Below are 24,428 nucleotides of genomic sequence, written 5' to 3' on the forward strand. Positions count from 1 at the left end.
CTGTTTATCCAAAAGGAAGTAAAAAGGGAGAGCTAGAAAGATAGCATTGCATCACATTACATGGCAATGCAATGCACAGTTGCTGAAGTTGAACCAAAATGAGCTTGTAATCTGGCTTCTGCAACTTTGAACATGAAAAATCCAATGAGGAGAAGAAAAGCAAAGCCAAAGAGTCCATCCCAAAATCCGACAAACAAGCAAAATGAACAAAAAACATTGAATTCAATTCTTTCTGATTTTAGAAACTGCATTAAAGAAGGGGTGCACCGGTCCTGGAGATACTGCAATACCAGGTCAATGCATGGAGTGGACAGAGCAAGCTCTTTTTCCATCTCCCTGTTCTAAAAATCCATTTAATATATGGTCCCCAGATAGGGGACGTATCAGATATTAAACTGATAAGAACAGATACTACACTTGATCTTAGCCAAAAGGCCGAGAAGCGATAACCAGAATTGGTTTCAAACTACGGAGCCACCCAAGGATCCTGAAAAGTCCATTTGTGGAGATGAGCTCCTGGACTCCCGTTAAGAAGACATGTCAACCTCTAGATCCCTTACATGCCTGCACTTTTCGGCTTGCTGCTGCTGCAATCCACGCGTTTTAGATCTGCATAACTCCACCTCTTTAAACACAGCACCTTCACCCCCTGCTGTTCCCACCCGCCTCAACACCGTTGGAAGGGAGGAGAACCAATTAAGGCGGGGGGTGGGGTGGAACGAGCAGCTGTCTACCCTTAGCAGGAGGGCTCCTGATTACATACCTCTCCTGCTGCTGCTGCTGCTGGCTGTCCAGCAGCAGACTGAAGGTGGCTGCTGCTGTGCACAGGTATATAAAGGCTCAGAGCCTATTATGACACGCGCAGCCAGCGTTCCATTGCCACATTCCATCTACTGCAGGCAGGATACCTGGCTGGCTGAATGGCGCTGAGAAGCTCACAGAGACCGCCATAAGCAACAGTTTAACAGAATGCCACAGACTAATCAACCAAACTTTTTGGGTTGGGTTCTCTTTTATAGTCTGCAGGCATTAAATGAAAGAAGTCAGTGTTCCAGCAGAAGGAGACAACGTTTCAGAAAAGGCATTGTAGCAAACCAAAAAAGAAATTTTAAGCGCAGCAGAGTAACCAGCGCACATACCTGTTAGCTCAGGTGAGTTTAAAAGGCTGCTGTTGATAACAAGGGCATTTGCTAAATAGATGGTGTGTGTGCAACAATATACTGAAAGGTCAATTATATTGTGCAGCTTATCTCACCACCTGTAGTTATTTAGGTGAAAGCTCCAAAATGCTTGCGTAATATGTCTGTTTATCCAAAAGGAAGTAAAAAGGGAGAGCTAGAAAGATAGCATTGCATCACATTACATGGCAATGCAATGCACAGTTGCTGAAGTTGAACCAAAATGAGCTTGTAATCTGGCTTCTGCAACTTTGAACATGAAAAATCCAATGAGGAGAAGAAAAGCAAAGCCAAAGAGTCCATCCCAAAATCCGACAAACAAGCAAAATGAACAAAAAACATTGAATTCAATTCTTTCTGATTTTAGAAACTGCATTAAAGAAGGGGTGCACCGGTCCTGGAGATACTGCAATACCAGGTCAATGCGTGGAGTGGACAGAGCAAGCTCTTTTTCCATCTCCCTGTTCTAAAAATCCATTTAATATATGGTCCCCAGATAGGGGACGTATCAGATATTAAACTGATAAGAACAGATACTACACTTGATCTTAGCCAAAAGGCCGAGAAGCGATAACCAGAATTGGTTTCAAACTACGGAGCCACCCAAGGATCCTGAAAAGTCCATTTGTGGAGATGAGCTCCTGGACTCCCGTTAAGAAGACATGTTGTCAACCTCTAGATCCCTTACATGCCTGCACTTTTCGGCTTGCTGCTGCTGCAATCCACGCGTTTTAGATCTGCATAACTCCACCTCTTTAAACACAGCACCTTCACCCCCTGCTGTTCCCACCCGCCTCAACACCGTTGGAAGGGAGGAGAACCAATTAAGGCGGGGGGTGGGGTGGAACGAGCAGCTGTCTACCCTTAGCAGGAGGGCTCCTGATTACATACCTCTCCTGCTGCTGCTGCTGCTGGCTGTCCAGCAGCAGACTGAAGGTGGCTGCTGCTGTGCACAGGTATATAAAGGCTCAGAGCCTATTATGACACGCGCAGCCAGCGTTCCATTGCCACATTCCATCTACTGCAGGCAGGATACCTGGCTGGCTGAATGTCGCTGAGAAGCTCACAGAGACCGCCATAAGCAACAGTTTAACAGAATGCCACAGACTAATCAACCAAACTTTTTGGGTTGGGTTCTCTTTTATAGTCTGCAGGCATTAAATGAAAGAAGTCAGTGTTCCAGCAGAAGGAGACAACGTTTCAGAAAAGGCATTGTAGCAAACCAAAAAAGAAATTTTAAGCGCAGCAGAGTAACCAGCGCACATACCTGTTAGCTCAGGTGAGTTTAAAAGGCTGCTGTTGATAACAAGGGCATTTGCTAAATAGATGGTGTGTGTGCAACAATATACTGAAAGGTCAATTATATTGTGCAGCTTATCTCACCACCTGTAGTTATTTAGGTGAAAGCTCCAAAATGCTTGCCTAATATGTCTGTTTATCCAAAAGGAAGTAAAAAGGGAGAGCTAGAAAGATAGCATTGCATCACATTACATGGCAATGCAATGCACAGTTGCTGAAGTTGAACCAAAATGAGCTTGTAATCTGGCTTCTGCAACTTTGAACATGAAAAATCCAATGAGGAGAAGAAAAGCAAAGCCAAAGAGTCCATCCCAAAATCCGACAAACAAGCAAAATGAACAAAAAACATTGAATTCAATTCTTTCTGATTTTAGAAACTGCATTAAAGAAGGGGTGCACCGGTCCTGGAGATACTGCAATACCAGGTCAATGCGTGGAGTGGACAGAGCAAGCTCTTTTTCCATCTCCCTGTTCTAAAAATCCATTTAATATATGGTCCCCAGATAGGGGACGTATCAGATATTAAACTGATAAGAACAGATACTACACTTGATCTTAGCCAAAAGGCCGAGAAGCGATAACCAGAATTGGTTTCAAACTACGGAGCCACCCAAGGATCCTGAAAAGTCCATTTGTGGAGATGAGCTCCTGGACTCCCGTTAAGAAGACATGTTGTCAACCTCTAGATCCCTTACATGCCTGCACTTTTCGGCTTGCTGCTGCTGCAATCCACGCGTTTTAGATCTGCATAACTCCACCTCTTTAAACACAGCACCTTCACCCCCTGCTGTTCCCACCCGCCTCAACACCGTTGGAAGGGAGGAGAACCAATTAAGGCGGGGGGTGGGGTGGAACGAGCAGCTGTCTACCCTTAGCAGGAGGGCTCCTGATTACATACCTCTCCTGCTGCTGCTGCTGCTGGCTGTCCAGCAGCAGACTGAAGGTGGCTGCTGCTGTGCACAGGTATATAAAGGCTCAGAGCCTATTATGACACGCGCAGCCAGCGTTCCATTGCCACATTCCATCTACTGCAGGCAGGATACCTGGCTGGCTGAATGTCGCTGAGAAGCTCACAGAGACCGCCATAAGCAACAGTTTAACAGAATGCCACAGACTAATCAACCAAACTTTTTGGGTTGGGTTCTCTTTTATAGTCTGCAGGCATTAAATGAAAGAAGTCAGTGTTCCAGCAGAAGGAGACAACGTTTCAGAAAAGGCATTGTAGCAAACCAAAAAAGAAATTTTAAGCGCAGCAGAGTAACCAGCGCACATACCTGTTAGCTCAGGTGAGTTTAAAAGGCTGCTGTTGATAACAAGGGCATTTGCTAAATAGATGGTGTGTGTGCAACAATATACTGAAAGGTCAATTATATTGTGCAGCTTATCTCACCACCTGTAGTTATTTAGGTGAAAGCTCCAAAATGCTTGCCTAATATGTCTGTTTATCCAAAAGGAAGTAAAAAGGGAGAGCTAGAAAGATAGCATTGCATCACATTACATGGCAATGCAATGCACAGTTGCTGAAGTTGAACCAAAATGAGCTTGTAATCTGGCTTCTGCAACTTTGAACATGAAAAATCCAATGAGGAGAAGAAAAGCAAAGCCAAAGAGTCCATCCCAAAATCCGACAAACAAGCAAAATGAACAAAAAACATTGAATTCAATTCTTTCTGATTTTAGAAACTGCATTAAAGAAGGGGTGCACCGGTCCTGGAGATACTGCAATACCAGGTCAATGCGTGGAGTGGACAGAGCAAGCTCTTTTTCCATCTCCCTGTTCTAAAAATCCATTTAATATATGGTCCCCAGATAGGGGACGTATCAGATATTAAACTGATAAGAACAGATACTACACTTGATCTTAGCCAAAAGGCCGAGAAGCGATAACCAGAATTGGTTTCAAACTACGGAGCCACCCAAGGATCCTGAAAAGTCCATTTGTGGAGATGAGCTCCTGGACTCCCGTTAAGAAGACATGTTGTCAACCTCTAGATCCCTTACATGCCTGCACTTTTCGGCTTGCTGCTGCTGCAATCCACGCGTTTTAGATCTGCATAACTCCACCTCTTTAAACACAGCACCTTCACCCCCTGCTGTTCCCACCCGCCTCAACACCGTTGGAAGGGAGGAGAACCAATTAAGGCGGGGGGTGGGGTGGAACGAGCAGCTGTCTACCCTTAGCAGGAGGGCTCCTGATTACATACCTCTCCTGCTGCTGCTGCTGCTGGCTGTCCAGCAGCAGACTGAAGGTGGCTGCTGCTGTGCACAGGTATATAAAGGCTCAGAGCCTATTATGACACGCGCAGCCAGCGTTCCATTGCCACATTCCATCTACTGCAGGCAGGATACCTGGCTGGCTGAATGTCGCTGAGAAGCTCACAGAGACCGCCATAAGCAACAGTTTAACAGAATGCCACAGACTAATCAACCAAACTTTTTGGGTTGGGTTCTCTTTTATAGTCTGCAGGCATTAAATGAAAGAAGTCAGTGTTCCAGCAGAAGGAGACAACGTTTCAGAAAAGGCATTGTAGCAAACCAAAAAAGAAATTTTAAGCGCAGCAGAGTAACCAGCGCACATACCTGTTAGCTCAGGTGAGTTTAAAAGGCTGCTGTTGATAACAAGGGCATTTGCTAAATAGATGGTGTGTGTGCAACAATATACTGAAAGGTCAATTATATTGTGCAGCTTATCTCACCACCTGTAGTTATTTAGGTGAAAGCTCCAAAATGCTTGCCTAATATGTCTGTTTATCCAAAAGGAAGTAAAAAGGGAGAGCTAGAAAGATAGCATTGCATCACATTACATGGCAATGCAATGCACAGTTGCTGAAGTTGAACCAAAATGAGCTTGTAATCTGGCTTCTGCAACTTTGAACATGAAAAATCCAATGAGGAGAAGAAAAGCAAAGCCAAAGAGTCCATCCCAAAATCCGACAAACAAGCAAAATGAACAAAAAACATTGAATTCAATTCTTTCTGATTTTAGAAACTGCATTAAAGAAGGGGTGCACCGGTCCTGGAGATACTGCAATACCAGGTCAATGCGTGGAGTGGACAGAGCAAGCTCTTTTTCCATCTCCCTGTTCTAAAAATCCATTTAATATATGGTCCCCAGATAGGGGACGTATCAGATATTAAACTGATAAGAACAGATACTACACTTGATCTTAGCCAAAAGGCCGAGAAGCGATAACCAGAATTGGTTTCAAACTACGGAGCCACCCAAGGATCCTGAAAAGTCCATTTGTGGAGATGAGCTCCTGGACTCCCGTTAAGAAGACATGTTGTCAACCTCTAGATCCCTTACATGCCTGCACTTTTCGGCTTGCTGCTGCTGCAATCCACGCATTTTAGATCTGCATAACTCCACCTCTTTAAACACAGCACCTTCACCCCCTGCTGTTCCCACCCGCCTCAACACCGTTGGAAGGGAGGAGAACCAATTAAGGCGGGGGGTGGGGTGGAACGAGCAGCTGTCTACCCTTAGCAGGAGGGCTCCTGATTACATACCTCTCCTGCTGCTGCTGGCTGTCCAGCAGCAGACTGAAGGTGGCTGCTGCTGTGCACAGGTATATAAAGGCTCAGAGCCTATTATGACACGCGCAGCCAGCGTTCCATTGCCACATTCCATCTACTGCAGGCAGGATACCTGGCTGGCTGAATGTCGCTGAGAAGCTCACAGAGACCGCCATAAGCAACAGTTTAACAGAATGCCACAGACTAATCAACCAAACTTTTTGGGTTGGGTTCTCTTTTATAGTCTGCAGGCATTAAATGAAAGAAGTCAGTGTTCCAGCAGAAGGAGACAACGTTTCAGAAAAGGCATTGTAGCAAACCAAAAAAGAAATTTTAAGCGCAGCAGAGTAACCAGCGCACATACCTGTTAGCTCAGGTGAGTTTAAAAGGCTGCTGTTGATAACAAGGGCATTTGCTAAATAGATGGTGTGTGTGCAACAATATACTGAAAGGTCAATTATATTGTGCAGCTTATCTCACCACCTGTAGTTATTTAGGTGAAAGCTCCAAAATGCTTGCCTAATATGTCTGTTTATCCAAAAGGAAGTAAAAAGGGAGAGCTAGAAAGATAGCATTGCATCACATTACATGGCAATGCAATGCACAGTTGCTGAAGTTGAACCAAAATGAGCTTGTAATCTGGCTTCTGCAAATTTGAACATGAAAAATCCAATGAGGAGAAGAAAAGCAAAGCCAAAGAGTCCATCCCAAAATCCGACAAACAAGCAAAATGAACAAAAAACATTGAATTCAATTCTTTCTGATTTTAGAAACTGCATTAAAGAAGGGGTGCACCGGTCCTGGAGATACTGCAATACCAGGTCAATGCGTGGAGTGGACAGAGCAAGCTCTTTTTCCATCTCCCTGTTCTAAAAATCCATTTAATATATGGTCCCCAGATAGGGGACGTATCAGATATTAAACTGATAAGAACAAATACTACACTTGATCTTAGCCAAAAGGCCGAGAAGCGATAACCAGAATTGGTTTCAAACTACGGAGCCACCCAAGGATCCTGAAAAGTCCATTTGTGGAGATGAGCTCCTGGACTCCCGTTAAGAAGACATGTTGTCAACCTCTAGATCCCTTACATGCCTGCACTTTTCGGCTTGCTGCTGCTGCAATCCACGCGTTTTAGATCTGCATAACTCCACCTCTTTAAACACAGCACCTTCACCCCCTGCTGTTCCCACCCGCCTCAACACCGTTGGAAGGGAGGAGAACCAATTAAGGCAGGGGGTGGGGTGGAACGAGCAGCTGTCTACCCTTAGCAGGAGGGCTCCTGATTACATACCTCTCCTGCTGCTGCTGCTGCTGGCTGTCCAGCAGCAGACTGAAGGTGGCTGCTGCTGTGCACAGGTATATAAAGGCTCAGAGCCTATTATGACACGCGCAGCCAGCGTTCCATTGCCACATTCCATCTACTGCAGGCAGGATACCTGGCTGGCTGAATGTCGCTGAGAAGCTCACAGAGACCGCCATAAGCAACAGTTTAACAGAATGCCACAGACTAATCAACCAAACTTTTTGGGTTGGGTTCTCTTTTATAGTCTGCAGGCATTAAATGAAAGAAGTCAGTGTTCCAGCAGAAGGAGACAACGTTTCAGAAAAGGCATTGTAGCAAACCAAAAAAGAAATTTTAAGCGCAGCAGAGTAACCAGCGCACATACCTGTTAGCTCAGGTGAGTTTAAAAGGCTGCTGTTGATAACAAGGGCATTTGCTAAATAGATGGTGTGTGTGCAACAATATACTGAAAGGTCAATTATATTGTGCAGCTTATCTCACCACCTGTAGTTATTTAGGTGAAAGCTCCAAAATGCTTGCCTAATATGTCTGTTTATCCAAAAGGAAGTAAAAAGGGAGAGCTAGAAAGATAGCATTGCATCACATTACATGGCAATGCAATGCACAGTTGCTGAAGTTGAACCAAAATGAGCTTGTAATCTGGCTTCTGCAACTTTGAACATGAAAAATCCAATGAGGAGAAGAAAAGCAAAGCCAAAGAGTCCATCCCAAAATCCGACAAACAAGCAAAATGAACAAAAAACATTGAATTCAATTCTTTCTGATTTTAGAAACTGCATTAAAGAAGGGGTGCACCGGTCCTGGAGATACTGCAATACCAGGTCAATGCGTGGAGTGGACAGAGCAAGCTCTTTTTCCATCTCCCTGTTCTAAAAATCCATTTAATATATGGTCCCCAGATAGGGGACGTATCAGATATTAAACTGATAAGAACAGATACTACACTTGATCTTAGCCAAAAGGCCGAGAAGCGATAACCAGAATTGGTTTCAAACTACGGAGCCACCCAAGGATCCTGAAAAGTCCATTTGTGGAGATGAGCTCCTGGACTCCCGTTAAGAAGACATGTTGTCAACCTCTAGATCCCTTACATGCCTGCACTTTTCGGCTTGCTGCTGCTGCAATCCACGCGTTTTAGATCTGCATAACTCCACCTCTTTAAACACAGCACCTTCACCCCCTGCTGTTCCCACCCGCCTCAACACCGTTGGAAGGGAGGAGAACCAATTAAGGCGGGGGGTGGGGTGGAACGAGCAGCTGTCTACCCTTAGCAGGAGGGCTCCTGATTACATACCTCTCCTGCTGCTGCTGCTGCTGGCTGTCCAGCAGCAGACTGAAGGTGGCTGCTGCTGTGCACAGGTATATAAAGGCTCAGAGCCTATTATGACACGCGCAGCCAGCGTTCCATTGCCACATTCCATCTACTGCAGGCAGGATACCTGGCTGGCTGAATGTCGCTGAGAAGCTCACAGAGACCGCCATAAGCAACAGTTTAACAGAATGCCACAGACTAATCAACCAAACTTTTTGGGTTGGGTTCTCTTTTATAGTCTGCAGGCATTAAATGAAAGAAGTCAGTGTTCCAGCAGAAGGAGACAACGTTTCAGAAAAGGCATTGTAGCAAACCAAAAAAGAAATTTTAAGCGCAGCAGAGTAACCAGCGCACATACCTGTTAGCTCAGGTGAGTTTAAAAGGCTGCTGTTGATAACAAGGGCATTTGCTAAATAGATGGTGTGTGTGCAACAATATACTGAAAGGTCAATTATATTGTGCAGCTTATCTCACCACCTGTAGTTATTTAGGTGAAAGCTCCAAAATGCTTGCCTAATATGTCTGTTTATCCAAAAGGAAGTAAAAAGGGAGAGCTAGAAAGATAGCATTGCATCACATTACATGGCAATGCAATGCACAGTTGCTGAAGTTGAACCAAAATGAGCTTGTAATCTGGCTTCTGCAACTTTGAACATGAAAAATCCAATGAGGAGAAGAAAAGCAAAGCCAAAGAGTCCATCCCAAAATCCGACAAACAAGCAAAATGAACAAAAAACATTGAATTCAATTCTTTCTGATTTTAGAAACTGCATTAAAGAAGGGGTGCACCGGTCCTGGAGATACTGCAATACCAGGTCAATGCGTGGAGTGCACAGAGCAAGCTCTTTTTCCATCTCCCTGTTCTAAAAATCCATTTAATATATGGTCCCCAGATAGGGAACGTATCAGATATTAAACTGATAAGAACAGATACTACACTTGATCTTAGCCAAAAGGCCGAGAAGCGATAACCAGAATTGGTTTCAAACTACGGAGCCACCCAAGGATCCTGAAAAGTCCATTTGTGGAGATGAGCTCCTGGACTCCCGTTAAGAAGACATGTTGTCAACCTCTAGATCCCTTACATGCCTGCACTTTTCGGCTTGCTGCTGCTGCAATCCACGCGTTTTAGATCTGCATAACTCCACCTCTTTAAACACAGCACCTTCACCCCCTGCTGTTCCCACCCGCCTCAACACCGTTGGAAGGGAGGAGAACCAATTAAGGCGGGGGGTGGGGTGGAACGAGCAGCTGTCTACCCTTAGCAGGAGGGCTCCTGATTACATACCTCTCCTGCTGCTGCTGCTGCTGGCTGTCCAGCAGCAGACTGAAGGTGGCTGCTGCTGTGCACAGGTATATAAAGGCTCAGAGCCTATTATGACACGCGCAGCCAGCGTTCCATTGCCACATTCCATCTACTGCAGGCAGGATACCTGGCTGGCTGAATGTCGCTGAGAAGCTCACAGAGACCGCCATAAGCAACAGTTTAACAGAATGCCACAGACTAATCAACCAAACTTTTTGGGTTGGGTTCTCTTTTATAGTCTGCAGGCATTAAATGAAAGAAGTCAGTGTTCCAGCAGAAGGAGACAACGTTTCAGAAAAGGCATTGTAGCAAACCAAAAAAGAAATTTTAAGCGCAGCAGAGTAACCAGCGCACATACCTGTTAGCTCAGGTGAGTTTAAAAGGCTGCTGTTGATAACAAGGGCATTTGCTAAATAGATGGTGTGTGTGCAACAATATACTGAAAGGTCAATTATATTGTGCAGCTTATCTCACCACCTGTAGTTATTTAGGTGAAAGCTCCAAAATGCTTGCCTAATATGTCTGTTTATCCAAAAGGAAGTAAAAAGGGAGAGCTAGAAAGATAGCATTGCATCACATTACATGGCAATGCAATGCACAGTTGCTGAAGTTGAACCAAAATGAGCTTGTAATCTGGCTTCTGCAACTTTGAACATGAAAAATCCAATGAGGAGAAGAAAAGCAAAGCCAAAGAGTCCATCCCAAAATCCGACAAACAAGCAAAATGAACAAAAAACATTGAATTCAATTCTTTCTGATTTTAGAAACTGCATTAAAGAAGGGGTGCACCGGTCCTGGAGATACTGCAATACCAGGTCAATGCGTGGAGTGCACAGAGCAAGCTCTTTTTCCATCTCCCTGTTCTAAAAATCCATTTAATATATGGTCCCCAGATAGGGAACGTATCAGATATTAAACTGATAAGAACAGATACTACACTTGATCTTAGCCAAAAGGCCGAGAAGCGATAACCAGAATTGGTTTCAAACTACGGAGCCACCCAAGGATCCTGAAAAGTCCATTTGTGGAGATGAGCTCCTGGACTCCCGTTAAGAAGACATGTTGTCAACCTCTAGATCCCTTACATGCCTGCACTTTTCGGCTTGCTGCTGCTGCAATCCACGCGTTTTAGATCTGCATAACTCCACCTCTTTAAACACAGCACCTTCACCCCCTGCTGTTCCCACCCGCCTCAACACCGTTGGAAGGGAGGAGAACCAATTAAGGCGGGGGGTGGGGTGGAACGAGCAGCTGTCTACCCTTAGCAGGAGGGCTCCTGATTACATACCTCTCCTGCTGCTGCTGCTGCTGGCTGTCCAGCAGCAGACTGAAGGTGGCTGATGCTGTGCACAGGTATATAAAGGCTCAGAGCCTATTATGACACGCGCAGCCAGCGTTCCATTGCCACATTCCATCTACTGCAGGCAGGATACCTGGCTGGCTGAATGTCGCTGAGAAGCTCACAGAGACCGCCATAAGCAACAGTTTAACAGAATGCCACAGACTAATCAACCAAACTTTTTGGGTTGGGTTCTCTTTTATAGTCTGCAGGCATTAAATGAAAGAAGTCAGTGTTCCAGCAGAAGGAGACAACGTTTCAGAAAAGGCATTGTAGCAAACCAAAAAAGAAATTTTAAGCGCAGCAGAGTAACCAGCGCACATACCTGTTAGCTCAGGTGAGTTTAAAAGGCTGCTGTTGATAACAAGGGCATTTGCTAAATAGATGGTGTGTGTGCAACAATATACTGAAAGGTCAATTATATTGTGCAGCTTATCTCACCACCTGTAGTTATTTAGGTGAAAGCTCCAAAATGCTTGCCTAATATGTCTGTTTATCCAAAAGGAAGTAAAAAGGGAGAGCTAGAAAGATAGCATTGCATCACATTACATGGCAATGCAATGCACAGTTGCTGAAGTTGAACCAAAATGAGCTTGTAATCTGGCTTCTGCAACTTTGAACATGAAAAATCCAATGAGGAGAAGAAAAGCAAAGCCAAAGAGTCCATCCCAAAATCCGACAAACAAGCAAAATGAACCAAAAACATTGAATTCAATTCTTTCTGATTTTAGAAACTGCATTAAAGAAGGGGTGCACCGGTCCTGGAGATACTGCAATACCAGGTCAATGCGTGGAGTGGACAGAGCAAGCTCTTTTTCCATCTCCCTGTTCTAAAAATCCATTTAATATATGGTCCCCAGATAGGGGACGTATCAGATATTAAACTGATAAGAACAGATACTACACTTGATCTTAGCCAAAAGGCCGAGAAGCGATAACCAGAATTGGTTTCAAACTACGGAGCCACCCAAGGATCCTGAAAAGTCCATTTGTGGAGATGAGCTCCTGGACTCCCGTTAAGAAGACATGTTGTCAACCTCTAGATCCCTTACATGCCTGCACTTTTCGGCTTGCTGCTGCTGCAATCCACGCGTTTTAGATCTGCATAACTCCACCTCTTTAAACACAGCACCTTCACCCCCTGCTGTTCCCACCCGCCTCAACACCGTTGGAAGGGAGGAGAACCAATTAAGGCGGGGGGTGGGGTGGAACGAGCAGCTGTCTACCCTTAGCAGGAGGGCTCCTGATTACATACCTCTCCTGCTGCTGCTGCTGCTGGCTGTCCAGCAGCAGACTGAAGGTGGCTGCTGCTGTGCACAGGTATATAAAGGCTCAGAGCCTATTATGACACGCGCAGCCAGCGTTCCATTGCCACATTCCATCTACTGCAGGCAGGATACCTGGCTGGCTGAATGTCGCTGAGAAGCTCACAGAGACCACCATAAGCAACAGTTTAACAGAATGCCACAGACTAATCAACCAAACTTTTTGGGTTGGGTTCTCTTTTATAGTCTGCAGGCATTAAATGAAAGAAGTCAGTGTTCCAGCAGAAGGAGACAACGTTTCAGAAAAGGCATTGTAGCAAACCAAAAAAGAAATTTTAAGCGCAGCAGAGTAACCAGCGCACATACCTGTTAGCTCAGGTGAGTTTAAAAGGCTGCTGTTGATAACAAGGGCATTTGCTAAATAGATGGTGTGTGTGCAACAATATACTGAAAGGTCAATTATATTGTGCAGCTTATCTCACCACCTGTAGTTATTTAGGTGAAAGCTCCAAAATGCTTGCCTAATATGTCTGTTTATCCAAAAGGAAGTAAAAAGGGAGAGCTAGAAAGATAGCATTGCATCACATTACATGGCAATGCAATGCACAGTTGCTGAAGTTGAACCAAAATGAGCTTGTAATCTGGCTTCTGCAACTTTGAACATGAAAAATCCAATGAGGAGAAGAAAAGCAAAGCCAAAGAGTCCATCCCAAAATCCGACAAACAAGCAAAATGAACAAAAAACATTGAATTCAATTCTTTCTGATTTTAGAAACTGCATTAAAGAAGGGGTGCACCGGTCCTGGAGATACTGCAATACCAGGTCAATGCGTGGAGTGGACAGAGCAAGCTCTTTTTCCATCTCCCTGTTCTAAAAATCCATTTAATATATGGTCCCCAGATAGGGGACGTATCAGATATTAAACTGATAAGAACAGATTTTTTTTTTTTTTTTTTCCTCAGATTAAGACCCACATTAATTTATGCATCATAGCGCATATTCACATAACGGGTTCTCAAATCATCATTCGGAAAAACAAAAACAAAATCCCAAAAAACACAACCCTGCAATTAACTGTTACTTACTGTAAGAAGTCCAATGTGAAAATTTCCAGAGTGCTTCTGCTGCTGTCTCACCATACTTCTTTTTATCCAATAAATAGGCATAAAACAGTCTAGCAAGAAAAATCTTTCTGCATTCCATGGGGGAAAAAACAATCTTTTTAAAAATCACCAAATTCCGAACGTCCCATAAAACCTCTTTATATATGACAAAAATAATCCAGCTTGCCCGCTTCCTTTGTGAGTACTTAAAATCTTGACCTAATAAAATCCTTTCAAAATCGAAACAATGAAAACCAACTAAAGCAACAAACATACGTGACAACAAGGTAAAAACTTTTTTAGCAAAAAAACAGTCCCAAAAAATATGCTGTATTGTTTCCACCTTATTGCAACCTTCCCTAGGACATAGTTCTTGAACCGTTATCCCCCGGTCATTCAAAAAAGCCCTTGTTGGCAAGCATCCATGCAACGCCATCCAGGTTACATCCTTCTGTCTGTTGCTGATTCCACGCATGAAAAAAAGCTTCCACACCTGTCCAGACTGTGCATTATTACAAAACGGCACATCACATAACATCTCCTTCTTCTTAATACCTGAGACAATCAGTTTTTTGTCCGGTCTAACCATGGAGCTTATCCCATTTTGATCATAGAAGGACCTAAGCACCACATAAAAAAACGGTATCACAAACGAAACTGGTTTTCTTAAATCCTTCTCACACCAGCTCCATTTCTGGAAAAGCCGTCCTGCTAAATATTTGCACATGTCCGCAGTCCTGTTATTGCACTGGGATAATTTATAAATGTTCAAAAAATAATGCATTCTTAAAAATAAGTCAATGTTAGGAAAATCACAACCCCCATTTTCCACAGAACACATAACCATTCCTCTTCTTAGTTTCTCCATTTTGGATCCCCAAAAAAACACAAACAGTTTCCTTGTCACTCTCTTTGTCCAAAGCACAGCAGGTGGGAAAATCAAAGCAGTGTACAGCAGAAGCGGGAGAATCACAGACTTGATTACCAGCACTTTCCCTCTCAGCGACAGGTTCCTTAGTTTCCAAAAGTTCAACTTCTGATCCATTTTGTCTTCTAGAATCTTCAGGCTGCTTTTCCCTTTCAGTTCCTTCTCAAAGATGACACCAAGAACCTCAATTTCCTCCCTACTCTCCACTCCTGCCACGTTAACCTCAACCTGCCTCCCAAAGTTACAAAGCTGGCACTTTCCCCAATTCACCGCCATACCAGCCACACAACAAAAAATCCTTACGTGCAAATTCACTCTATTGAGATCCGCCTGTGAACCACAAGTAAAAACAATATCATCCATATAACTTAAAGACTTGACTGGACCCCCGGATCCCCCAGGAATAAAAACACCAGCCACACACTTGTCAACTTGCACACTTTTTAAAAGGGCCTCCACCACACAGATAAAAAGAATTGGTGACAGGGGACAACCCTGCCTAACTCCCGATAAAATATTAAAACTGGAACTCACATGCCCATTAACTAAAATCTGGCTACTGACCCCACAATAAAAACTCTTAATGACCATCAATAATTTATCCGGAACACCAAGGTGACTTAAAGCAGAGAACAAAAATCTATGTGATATTTTATCAAAGGCTTTCTCCAGGTCCACCGACTGTAACAAAAGAGCATTCTTATTCAAATTAGCCTGATAAATTAAGTCTCTTAGAAGCAGCAAATTATCTGAAATTTTCCTACCAGGCACTGCACATGCCTGATACTCCCCCACCATATCACCTATCACATCTGCCAGTCTACCAGCCACAATTTTAGAAATAATTTTGTAATCACTGTTTAACAATGTTATGGGCCTCCAATTTTTAATATCCCTCATGTCCCCTTTCTTATGAATCAGCGTAACAATCCCCCTACGCATAGAAACCGATAAAATCCCATGAGTAAAACCATATTGCACCACCCGGGAAAACTCCACACCTATAATATCCCAAAATCTAACATAAAATTCAGCAGGAAGACCATCACAGCCTGGCGTCTTGCCTTTCGCCAAGCCATCCACTGCCCGTCTAATTTCATCTTTCCCAACCTCCTCACTTAAAAACTCAATTTTCTCCTCAGGAATATTATTAGTTAATACTTTGCAATAATCATTAATTTCCGCATCACTGGCTCTACTATCGTTAGAGAAGAGTGTTTCATAAAAGGAAAGAATACTGCCAATCATCTCATCCCCAGATACCTCCCCTGCAGGAGAAAAAACAGACTTAAAAACCCCTTTAGGTTTAAAACATTTTTTAAAAAAGTATCTCGAACATTGCTCATTTTCCTCCATGTGCTTTATTTTTGCCTTAAACATAACAGTCTTCCCTTTTTCAATAAGTATCTTCTTCAGTTCGTCCTTCAAATCTGCAATCTCTTTATCCACCTCCATCCCCGCTCTCTTAAACTTATGGAGTACTTCCAATTTTGAAATAACAGCAGCATCATGATCCCTTTTGGCTTTCGCTCTCCTAAAACACACCCCTTTAAAATAACATGCAAATTTCTCCTTAGCCCAGTCCCACCACTCTAGCAAATCTTTAAAAAGGTGCTGTTCAGACACACAAGACAAAAACACTTTATTAAAACCAACCTTAACACTCTCCTCTTCCAGCAGGCTTACGTTCAGCTTCCAGAGTCCCTTTCCAAAAGCCAGGGACTCAGCTATACACAGATCTACCACTATCATCTTGTGGTCAGAAAAAGTCGTCATCACGTGGTTGCACTTGGCCACCTTAATCCCTTCAGACATAAAAACATAGTCAATTCTGGAAACACTACGTCCACTATCTGATATGTATGTGAACTTATCACTTGGCCCAACCATCAGACCAGCATCCGTGTAGCGTAAATCCTGCACAATCTGATTTAAAATATTAGACGTAACATCAGTCCTACCTTCCGTAGAGCTCTTACGATCTTTTGCGGATCTGACACAATTAAAATCTCCAGCCACTATAGTGAAGTCTCTGCCTGGTAAAAACAACTTTAGAGACTCCAAAAACCCAACTCTTGCTTGTTTATCAGCAGGGGCATAAACATTAAAAACCCGTACCCGCTGACCTAAAAAATCCACTAATAAAAACAAACATCTCCCAGGTATGATTACTTTAAACTCTAAAACCTTTAGACTGGAATTACACAGTAAAATGCCCACCCCTTCATTCCTGTTTTCTGAGCATGGGGACCAAAAAGATTGCCCCTTATTCCACTCACTCTCATGCGGGGCAGATTTAATTACACATTCCTGCAGACAGACAATATCTGCATTCACACTCTCAATGTACTCCAGTATCCCTGCTCTCCTACAAGCAGAACCAATCCCTCGTACATTCAGAGAAGCAACACACAACGCCATCATAACAACAGGAAAAAATCTCCACCATACCCGATCCATCATGAACCAGGAGAAAACCCACTCCTGCCACCCACTTTTCTACGTATATCAGGCGACTCAGAACTCGAGTCCCTGTTAGAATAACCTGGTCTTAGGGAGACTGGATCTTCCTGCCCCCCAGACCAACACCCCTCCACCTTACTTCTTTTAATCACGGAGGCATAACTCTCCTCCTTGCCATCATCTTCCTCCTCATTTTCACTCCAATCACTGTTAACCCTATCACGCTGCTGAGGGGTTATAGTTCCATCCGAATCAGAATCCTCCTCCTCCAAAACCTCCATTTCCTCACCCCCATCTCTTCCCAAAACAGGATTCACTGACTCCGCCATATTAGACAAATCCATCCCATCACCCGGGCCATGCACATCAGCTACTTTGTTTATTACTTCCAGCCCCTCCCTCAAACCAACTTTCTTCTGGCTCCGCCCCTTTTCCTCCATCTTGGGCACCGCATGGTCTCTTCCCCTACCACCATCTTGTTTTTGGCTTTCCCCCTCTGAGTCTGAGCCTTCGCCCTCCTCCCCACTTTCCTGCCGAGTCTTCTTCTGCCTCTCTTCAGCGTCCACCTGTGACCTAGGAATCTGAGCCCACAATCTACATTTCCTTGCAAGGTGATCTGCATGTCCACACAAATCACACACCTTATTAATTGGGCAACCACTTGCAACATGCCCAGATTTCCCACAACCTCTACAAACATCACCTTGCACTGGACAATCTTTCTGAACATGTCCAAACTCATGACACTTCCTACAATATTCCATCTGTCCATTATAAAAACAAAATCCCCTTTCTCCTCCGATAGAAAACTGTGCAGGAATGCTCTTGGCACCCCCAATAGCTCTATCATCCGGTCTCAGTTTTACAACATATCTCCTCTTGCCATTTAGATAATTGTATTTGTTCTTCATTCTTCCCAAAAATTTAACCTCACTACAATACCGAGCTAAAAAATTGGAAACAGTCTCATCCGGAACTTTAGGGTTATACATGTGCACAACCACATACTTATATGTCTGCTGGAACAGAGGTTCCAGTGCAATAAACTCTAGGCATTTCAATTCCTTTTCTTCCTTCATTCGTACCAACTCCATGTAGACTCTCTGGCAAATACTCAAAGAAACAAAAGTGATATCATAAATTCCTTGTTTCTGAAAATCCTGCAGTGCCAATACATCCGTTACCTTCAAGCCATTAATGTTCTTCAAGACATCAACGCAAACTTGGTCCAAACCGATTTCTCCTTCATGACCTGCAGCCACCTTCAGACGGACCGAGTCCTCTAATCCACGTGTTTTCTCCACCATTTTTACAGCAGATAAACACAATCGCCGCTCAATCGCACACTAGGGCCCCACAAGGGGGAACCCCAGTCACAACTGCCCTCCAAACAACACCAGCAGCAGAAAACCACCACTGATCTTGCCAAAAGGCCGAGAAGCGATAACCAGAATTGGTTTCAAACTACGGAGCCACCCAAGGATCCTGAAAAGTCCATTTGTGGAGATGAGCTCCTGGACTCCCGTTAAGAAGACATGTTGTCAACCTCTAGATCCCTTACATGCCTGCACTTTTCGGCTTGCTGCTGCTGCAATCCACGCGTTTTAGATCTGCATAACTCCACCTCTTTAAACACAGCACCTTCACCCCCTGCTGTTCCCACCCGCCTCAACACCGTTGGAAGGGAGGAGAACCAATTAAGGCGGGGGGTGGGGTGGAACGAGCAGCTGTCTACCCTTAGCAGGAGGGCTCCTGATTACATACCTCTCCTGCTGCTGCTGCTGCTGCTGGCTGTCCAGCAGCAGACTGAAGGTGGCTGCTGCTGTGCACAGGTATATAAAGGCTCAGAGCCTATTATGACACGCGCAGCCAGCGTTCCATTGCCACATTCCATCTACTGCAGGCAGGATACCTGGCTGGCTGAATGTCGCTGAGAAGCTCACAGAGACCGCCATAAGCAACAGTTTAACAGAATGCCACAGACTAATCAACCAAACTTTTTGGGTTGGGTTCTCTTTTATAGTCTGCAGGCATTAAATGAAAGAAGTCAGTGTTCCAGCAGAGGGAGACAACGTTTCAGAAAAGGCATTGTAGCAAACCAAAAAAGAAATTTTAAGCGCAGCAGAGTAACCAGCGCACATACCTGTTAGCTCAGGTGAGTTTAAAAGGCTGCTGTTGATAACAAGGGCATTTGCTAAATAGATGGTGTGTGTGCAACAATATACTGAAAGGTCAATTATATTGTGCAGCTTATCTCACCACCTGTAGTTATTTAGGTGAAAGCTCCAAAATGCTTGCCTAATATGTCTGTTTATCCAAAAGGAAGTGAAAAGGGAGAGCTAGAAAGATAGCATTGCATCACATTACATGGCAATGCAATGCACAGTTGCTGAAGTTGAACCAAAATGAGCTTGTAATCTGGCTTCTGCAACTTTGAACATGAAAAATCCAATGAGGAGAAGAAAAGCAAAGCCAAAGAGTCCATCCCAAAATCCGACAAACAAGCAAAATGAACAAAAAACATTGAATTCAATTCTTTCTGATTTTAGAAACTGCATTAAAGAAGGGGTGCACCGGTCCTGGAGATGCTGCAATACCAGGTCAATGCGTGGAGTGGACAGAGCAAGCTCTTTTTCCATCTCCCTGTTCTAAAAATCCATTTAATATATGGTCCCCAGATAGGGGACGTATCAGATATTAAACTGATAAGAACAGATACTACACTTGATCTTAGCCAAAAGGCCGAGAAGCGATAACCAGAATTGGTTTCAAACTACGGAGCCACCCAAGGATCCTGAAAAGTCCATTTGTGGAGATGAGCTCCTGGACTCCCGTTAAGAAGACATGTTGTCAACCTCTAGATCCCTTACATGCCTGCACTTTTCGGCTTGCTGCTGCTGCAATCCACGCGTTTTAGATCTGCATAACTCCACCTCTTTAAACACAGCACCTTCACCCCCTGCTGTTCCCACCCGCCTCAACACCGTTGGAAGGGAGGAGAACCAATTAAGGCGGGGGGTGGGGTGGAACGAGCAGCTGTCTACCCTTAGCAGGAGGGCTCCTGATTACATACCTCTCCTGCTGCTGCTGCTGGCTGTCCAGCAGCAGACTGAAGGTGGCTGCTGCTGTGCACAGGTATATAAAGGCTCAGAGCCTATTATGACACGCGCAGCCAGCGTTCCATTGCCACATTCCATCTACTGCAGGCAGGATACCTGGCTGGCTGAATGTCGCTGAGAAGCTCACAGAGACCGCCATAAGCAACAGTTTAACAGAATGCCACAGACTAATCAACCAAACTTTTTGGGTTGGGTTCTCTTTTATAGTCTGCAGGCATTAAATGAAAGAAGTCAGTGTTCCAGCAGAGGGAGACAACGTTTCAGAAAAGGCATTGTAGCAAACCAAAAAAGAAATTTTAAGCGCAGCAGAGTAACCAGCGCACATACCTGTTAGCTCAGGTGAGTTTAAAAGGCTGCTGTTGATAACAAGGGCATTTGCTAAATAGATGGTGTGTGTGCAACAATATACTGAAAGGTCAATTATATTGTGCAGCTTATCTCACCACCTGTAGTTATTTAGGTGAAAGCTCCAAAATGCTTGCCTAATATGTCTGTTTATCCAAAAGGAAGTAAAAAGGGAGAGCTAGAAAGATAGCATTGCATCACATTACATGGCAATGCAATGCACAGTTGCTGAAGTTGAACCAAAATGAGCTTGTAATCTGGCTTCTGCAACTTTGAACATGAAAAATCCAATGAGGAGAAGAAAAGCAAAGCCAAAGAGTCCATCCCAAAATCCGACAAACAAGCAAAATGAACAAAAAACATTGAATTCAATTCTTTCTGATTTTAGACACTGCATTAAAGAAGGGGTGCACCGGTCCTGGAGATACTGCAATACCAGGTCAATGCGTGGAGTGGACAGAGCAAGCTCTTTTTCCATCTCCCTGTTCTAAAAATCCATTTAATATATGGTCCCCAGATAGGGGACGTATCAGATATTAAACTGATAAGAACAGATACTACACTTGATCTTAGCCAAAAGGCCGAGAAGCGATAACCAGAATTGGTTTCAAACTACGGAGCCACCCAAGGATCCTGAAAAGTCCATTTGTGGAGATGAGCTCCTGGACTCCCGTTAAGAAGACATGTTGTCAACCTCTAGATCCCTTACATGCCTGCACTTTTCGGCTTGCTGCTGCTGCAATCCACGCGTTTTAGATCTGCATAACTCCACCTCTTTAAACACAGCACCTTCACCCCCTGCTGTTCCCACCCGCCTCAACACCGTTGGAAGGGAGGAGAACCAATTAAGGCGGGGGGTGGGGTGGAACGAGCAGCTGTCTACCCTTAGCAGGAGGGCTCCTGATTACATACCTCTCCTGCTGCTGCTGCTGGCTGTCCAGCAGCAGACTGAAGGTGGCTGCTGCTGTGCACAGGTATATAAAGGCTCAGAGCCTATTATGACACGCGCAGCCAGCGTTCCATTGCCACATTCCATCTACTGCAGGCAGGATACCTGGCTGGCTGAATGTCGCTGAGAAGCTCACAGAGACCGCCATAAGCAACAGTTTAACAGAATGCCACAGACTAATCAACCAAACTTTTTGGGTTGGGTTCTCTTTTATAGTCTGCAGGCATTAAATGAAAGAAGTCAGTGTTCCAGCAGAGGGAGACAACGTTTCAGAAAAGGCATTGTAGCAAACCAAAAAAGAAATTTTAAGCGCAGCAGAGTAACCAGCGCACATACCTGTTAGCTCAGGTGAGTTTAAAAGGCTGCTGTTGATAACAAGGGCATTTGCTAAATAGATGGTGTGTGTGCAACAATATACTGAAAGGTCAATTATATTGTGCAGCTTATCTCACCACCTGTAGTTATTTAGGTGAAAGCTCCAAAATGCTTGCCTAATATGTCTGTTTATCCAAAAGGAAGTAAAAAGGGAGAGCTAGAAAGATAGCATTGCATCACATTACATGGCAATGCAATGCACAGTTGCTGAAGTTGAACCAAAATGAGCTTGTAATCTGGCTTCTGCAACTTTGAACATGAAAAATCCAATGAGGAGAAGAAAAGCAAAGCCAAAGAGTCCATCCCAAAATCCGACAAACAAGCAAAATGAACAAAAAACATTGAATTCAATTCTTTCTGATTTTAGACACTGCATTAAAGAAGGGGTGCACCGGTCCTGGAGATACTGCAATACCAGGTCAATGCGTGGAGTGGACAGAGCAAGCTCTTTTTCCATCTCCCTGTTCTAAAAATCCATTTAATATATGGTCCCCAGATAGGGGACGTATCAGATATTAAACTGATAAGAACAGATACTACACTTGATCTTAGCCAAAAGGCCGAGAAGCGATAACCAGAATTGGTTTCAAACTACGGAGCCACCCAAGGATCCTGAAAAGTCCATTTGTGGAGATGAGCTCCTGGACTCCCGTTAAGAAGACATGTTGTCAACCTCTAGATCCCTTACATGCCTGCACTTTTCGGCTTGCTGCTGCTGCAATCCACGCGTTTTAGATCTGCATAACTCCACCTCTTTAAACACAGCACCTTCACCCCCTGCTGTTCCCACCCGCCTCAACACCGTTGGAAGGGAGGAGAACCAATTAAGGCGGGGGGTGGGGTGGAACGAGCAGCTGTCTACCCTTAGCAGGAGGGCTCCTGATTACATACCTCTCCTGCTGCTGCTGCTGCTGGCTGTCCAGCAGCAGACTGAAGGTGGCTGCTGCTGTGCACAGGTATATAAAGGCTCAGAGCCTATTATGACACGCGCAGCCAGCGTTCCATTGCCACATTCCATCTACTGCAGGCAGGATACCTGGCTGGCTGAATGTCGCTGAGAAGCTCACAGAGACCGCCATAAGCAACAGTTTAACAGAATGCCACAGACTAATCAACCAAACTTTTTGGGTTGGGTTCTCTTTTATAGTCTGCAGGCATTAAATGAAAGAAGTCAGTGTTCCAGCAGAGGGAGACAACGTTTCAGAAAAGGCATTGTAGCAAACCAAAAAAGAAATTTTAAGCGCAGCAGAGTAACCAGCGCACATACCTGTTAGCTCAGGTGAGTTTAAAAGGCTGCTGTTGATAACAAGGGCATTTGCTAAATAGATGGTGTGTGTGCAACAATATACTGAAAGGTCAATTATATTGTGCAGCTTATCTCACCACCTGTAGTTATTTAGGTGAAAGCTCCAAAATGCTTGCCTAATATGTCTGTTTATCCAAAAGGAAGTAAAAAGGGAGAGCTAGAAAGATAGCATTGCATCACATTACATGGCAATGCAATGCACAGTTGCTGAAGTTGAACCAAAATGAGCTTGTAATCTGGCTTCTGCAACTTTGAACATGAAAAATCCAATGAGGAGAAGAAAAGCAAAGCCAAAGAGTCCATCCCAAAATCCGACAAACAAGCAAAATGAACAAAAAACATTGAATTCAATTCTTTCTGATTTTAGAAACTGCATTAAAGAAGGGGTGCACCGGTCCTGGAGATACTGCAATACCAGGTCAATGCGTGGAGTGGACAGAGCAAGCTCTTTTTCCATCTCCCTGTTCTAAAAATCCATTTAATATATGGTCCCCAGATAGGGGACGTATCAGATATTAAACTGATAAGAACAGATACTACACTTGATCTTAGCCAAAAGGCCGAGAAGCGATAACCAGAATTGGTTTCAAACTACGGAGCCACCCAAGGATCCTGAAAAGTCCATTTGTGGAGATGAGCTCCTGGACTCCCGTTAAGAAGACATGTTGTCAACCTCTAGATCCCTTACATGCCTGCACTTTTCGGCTTGCTGCTGCTGCAATCCACGCGTTTTAGATCTGCATAACTCCACCTCTTTAAACACAGCACCTTCACCCCCTGCTGTTCCCACCCGCCTCAACACCGTTGGAAGGGAGGAGAACCAATTAAGGCGGGGGTTGGGGTGGAACGAGCAGCTGTCTACCCTTAGCAGGAGGGCTCCTGATTACATACCTCTCCTGCTGCTGCTGCTGCTGGCTGTCCAGCAGCAGACTGAAGGTGGCTGCTGCTGTGCACAGGTATATAAAGGCTCAGAGCCTATTATGACACGCGCAGCCAGCGTTCCATTGCCACATTCCATCTACTGCAGGCAGGATACCTGGCTGGCTGAATGTCGCTGAGAAGCTCACAGAGACCGCCATAAGCAACAGTTTAACAGAATGCCACAGACTAATCAACCAAACTTTTTGGGTTGGGTTCTCTTTTATAGTCTGCAGGCATTAAATGAAAGAAGTCAGTGTTCCAGCAGAGGGAGACAACGTTTCAGAAAAGGCATTGTAGCAAACCAAAAAAGAAATTTTAAGCGCAGCAGAGTAACCAGCGCACATACCTGTTAGCTCAGGTGAGTTTAAAAGGCTGCTGTTGATAACAAGGGCATTTG

At 44.3% G+C, this 24,428-nt stretch overlaps 15 non-coding genes across 15 annotated transcripts; all 15 read right to left on the reverse strand.

Annotated features, from left to right (window-relative positions):
• Positions 1–256: 256 nt before the first annotated feature.
• LOC141234433 (U2 spliceosomal RNA) lies at positions 257–447 on the reverse strand. The gene has a single exon (XR_012300412.1). It is a non-coding gene; the product is annotated as a U2 spliceosomal RNA (small nuclear RNA).
• A 1,112-nt stretch (positions 448–1,559) lies between these two features.
• On the reverse strand, positions 1,560–1,750 carry LOC141234233 (U2 spliceosomal RNA). The gene has a single exon (XR_012300216.1). It is a non-coding gene; the product is annotated as a U2 spliceosomal RNA (small nuclear RNA).
• Positions 1,751–2,865: 1,115 nt separating this feature from the next.
• On the reverse strand, positions 2,866–3,056 carry LOC141234234 (U2 spliceosomal RNA). Its single transcript, XR_012300217.1, has one exon. It is a non-coding gene; the product is annotated as a U2 spliceosomal RNA (small nuclear RNA).
• A 1,115-nt stretch (positions 3,057–4,171) lies between these two features.
• LOC141234235 (U2 spliceosomal RNA) lies at positions 4,172–4,362 on the reverse strand. The gene has a single exon (XR_012300218.1). It is a non-coding gene; the product is annotated as a U2 spliceosomal RNA (small nuclear RNA).
• A 1,115-nt stretch (positions 4,363–5,477) lies between these two features.
• Positions 5,478–5,668, reverse strand: LOC141234236 (U2 spliceosomal RNA). Its single transcript, XR_012300219.1, has one exon. It is a non-coding gene; the product is annotated as a U2 spliceosomal RNA (small nuclear RNA).
• Positions 5,669–6,777: 1,109 nt separating this feature from the next.
• LOC141234464 (U2 spliceosomal RNA) lies at positions 6,778–6,968 on the reverse strand. Its single transcript, XR_012300443.1, has one exon. It is a non-coding gene; the product is annotated as a U2 spliceosomal RNA (small nuclear RNA).
• Positions 6,969–8,083: 1,115 nt separating this feature from the next.
• LOC141234237 (U2 spliceosomal RNA) lies at positions 8,084–8,274 on the reverse strand. The gene has a single exon (XR_012300220.1). It is a non-coding gene; the product is annotated as a U2 spliceosomal RNA (small nuclear RNA).
• Positions 8,275–9,389: 1,115 nt separating this feature from the next.
• LOC141234492 (U2 spliceosomal RNA) lies at positions 9,390–9,580 on the reverse strand. The gene has a single exon (XR_012300470.1). It is a non-coding gene; the product is annotated as a U2 spliceosomal RNA (small nuclear RNA).
• A 1,115-nt stretch (positions 9,581–10,695) lies between these two features.
• Positions 10,696–10,886, reverse strand: LOC141234493 (U2 spliceosomal RNA). Its single transcript, XR_012300471.1, has one exon. It is a non-coding gene; the product is annotated as a U2 spliceosomal RNA (small nuclear RNA).
• Positions 10,887–12,001: 1,115 nt separating this feature from the next.
• Positions 12,002–12,192, reverse strand: LOC141234239 (U2 spliceosomal RNA). Its single transcript, XR_012300222.1, has one exon. It is a non-coding gene; the product is annotated as a U2 spliceosomal RNA (small nuclear RNA).
• A 1,115-nt stretch (positions 12,193–13,307) lies between these two features.
• LOC141234601 (U2 spliceosomal RNA) lies at positions 13,308–13,506 on the reverse strand. Its single transcript, XR_012300559.1, has one exon. It is a non-coding gene; the product is annotated as a U2 spliceosomal RNA (small nuclear RNA).
• A 6,073-nt stretch (positions 13,507–19,579) lies between these two features.
• LOC141234446 (U2 spliceosomal RNA) lies at positions 19,580–19,770 on the reverse strand. The gene has a single exon (XR_012300425.1). It is a non-coding gene; the product is annotated as a U2 spliceosomal RNA (small nuclear RNA).
• A 1,112-nt stretch (positions 19,771–20,882) lies between these two features.
• Positions 20,883–21,073, reverse strand: LOC141234240 (U2 spliceosomal RNA). The gene has a single exon (XR_012300223.1). It is a non-coding gene; the product is annotated as a U2 spliceosomal RNA (small nuclear RNA).
• Positions 21,074–22,185: 1,112 nt separating this feature from the next.
• On the reverse strand, positions 22,186–22,376 carry LOC141234241 (U2 spliceosomal RNA). The gene has a single exon (XR_012300224.1). It is a non-coding gene; the product is annotated as a U2 spliceosomal RNA (small nuclear RNA).
• Positions 22,377–23,491: 1,115 nt separating this feature from the next.
• LOC141234242 (U2 spliceosomal RNA) lies at positions 23,492–23,682 on the reverse strand. Its single transcript, XR_012300225.1, has one exon. It is a non-coding gene; the product is annotated as a U2 spliceosomal RNA (small nuclear RNA).
• Between the last annotated feature and the right edge of the window lie 746 nt (positions 23,683–24,428).

The sequence above is a fragment of the Phyllobates terribilis genome, unplaced genomic scaffold (genome assembly GCF_046119375.1).
Source record: "Phyllobates terribilis strain yellow unplaced genomic scaffold, ASM4611937v1 Scaffold_636__1_contigs__length_917067, whole genome shotgun sequence".
Lineage (NCBI taxonomy): Eukaryota > Metazoa > Chordata > Amphibia > Anura > Dendrobatidae > Phyllobates > Phyllobates terribilis.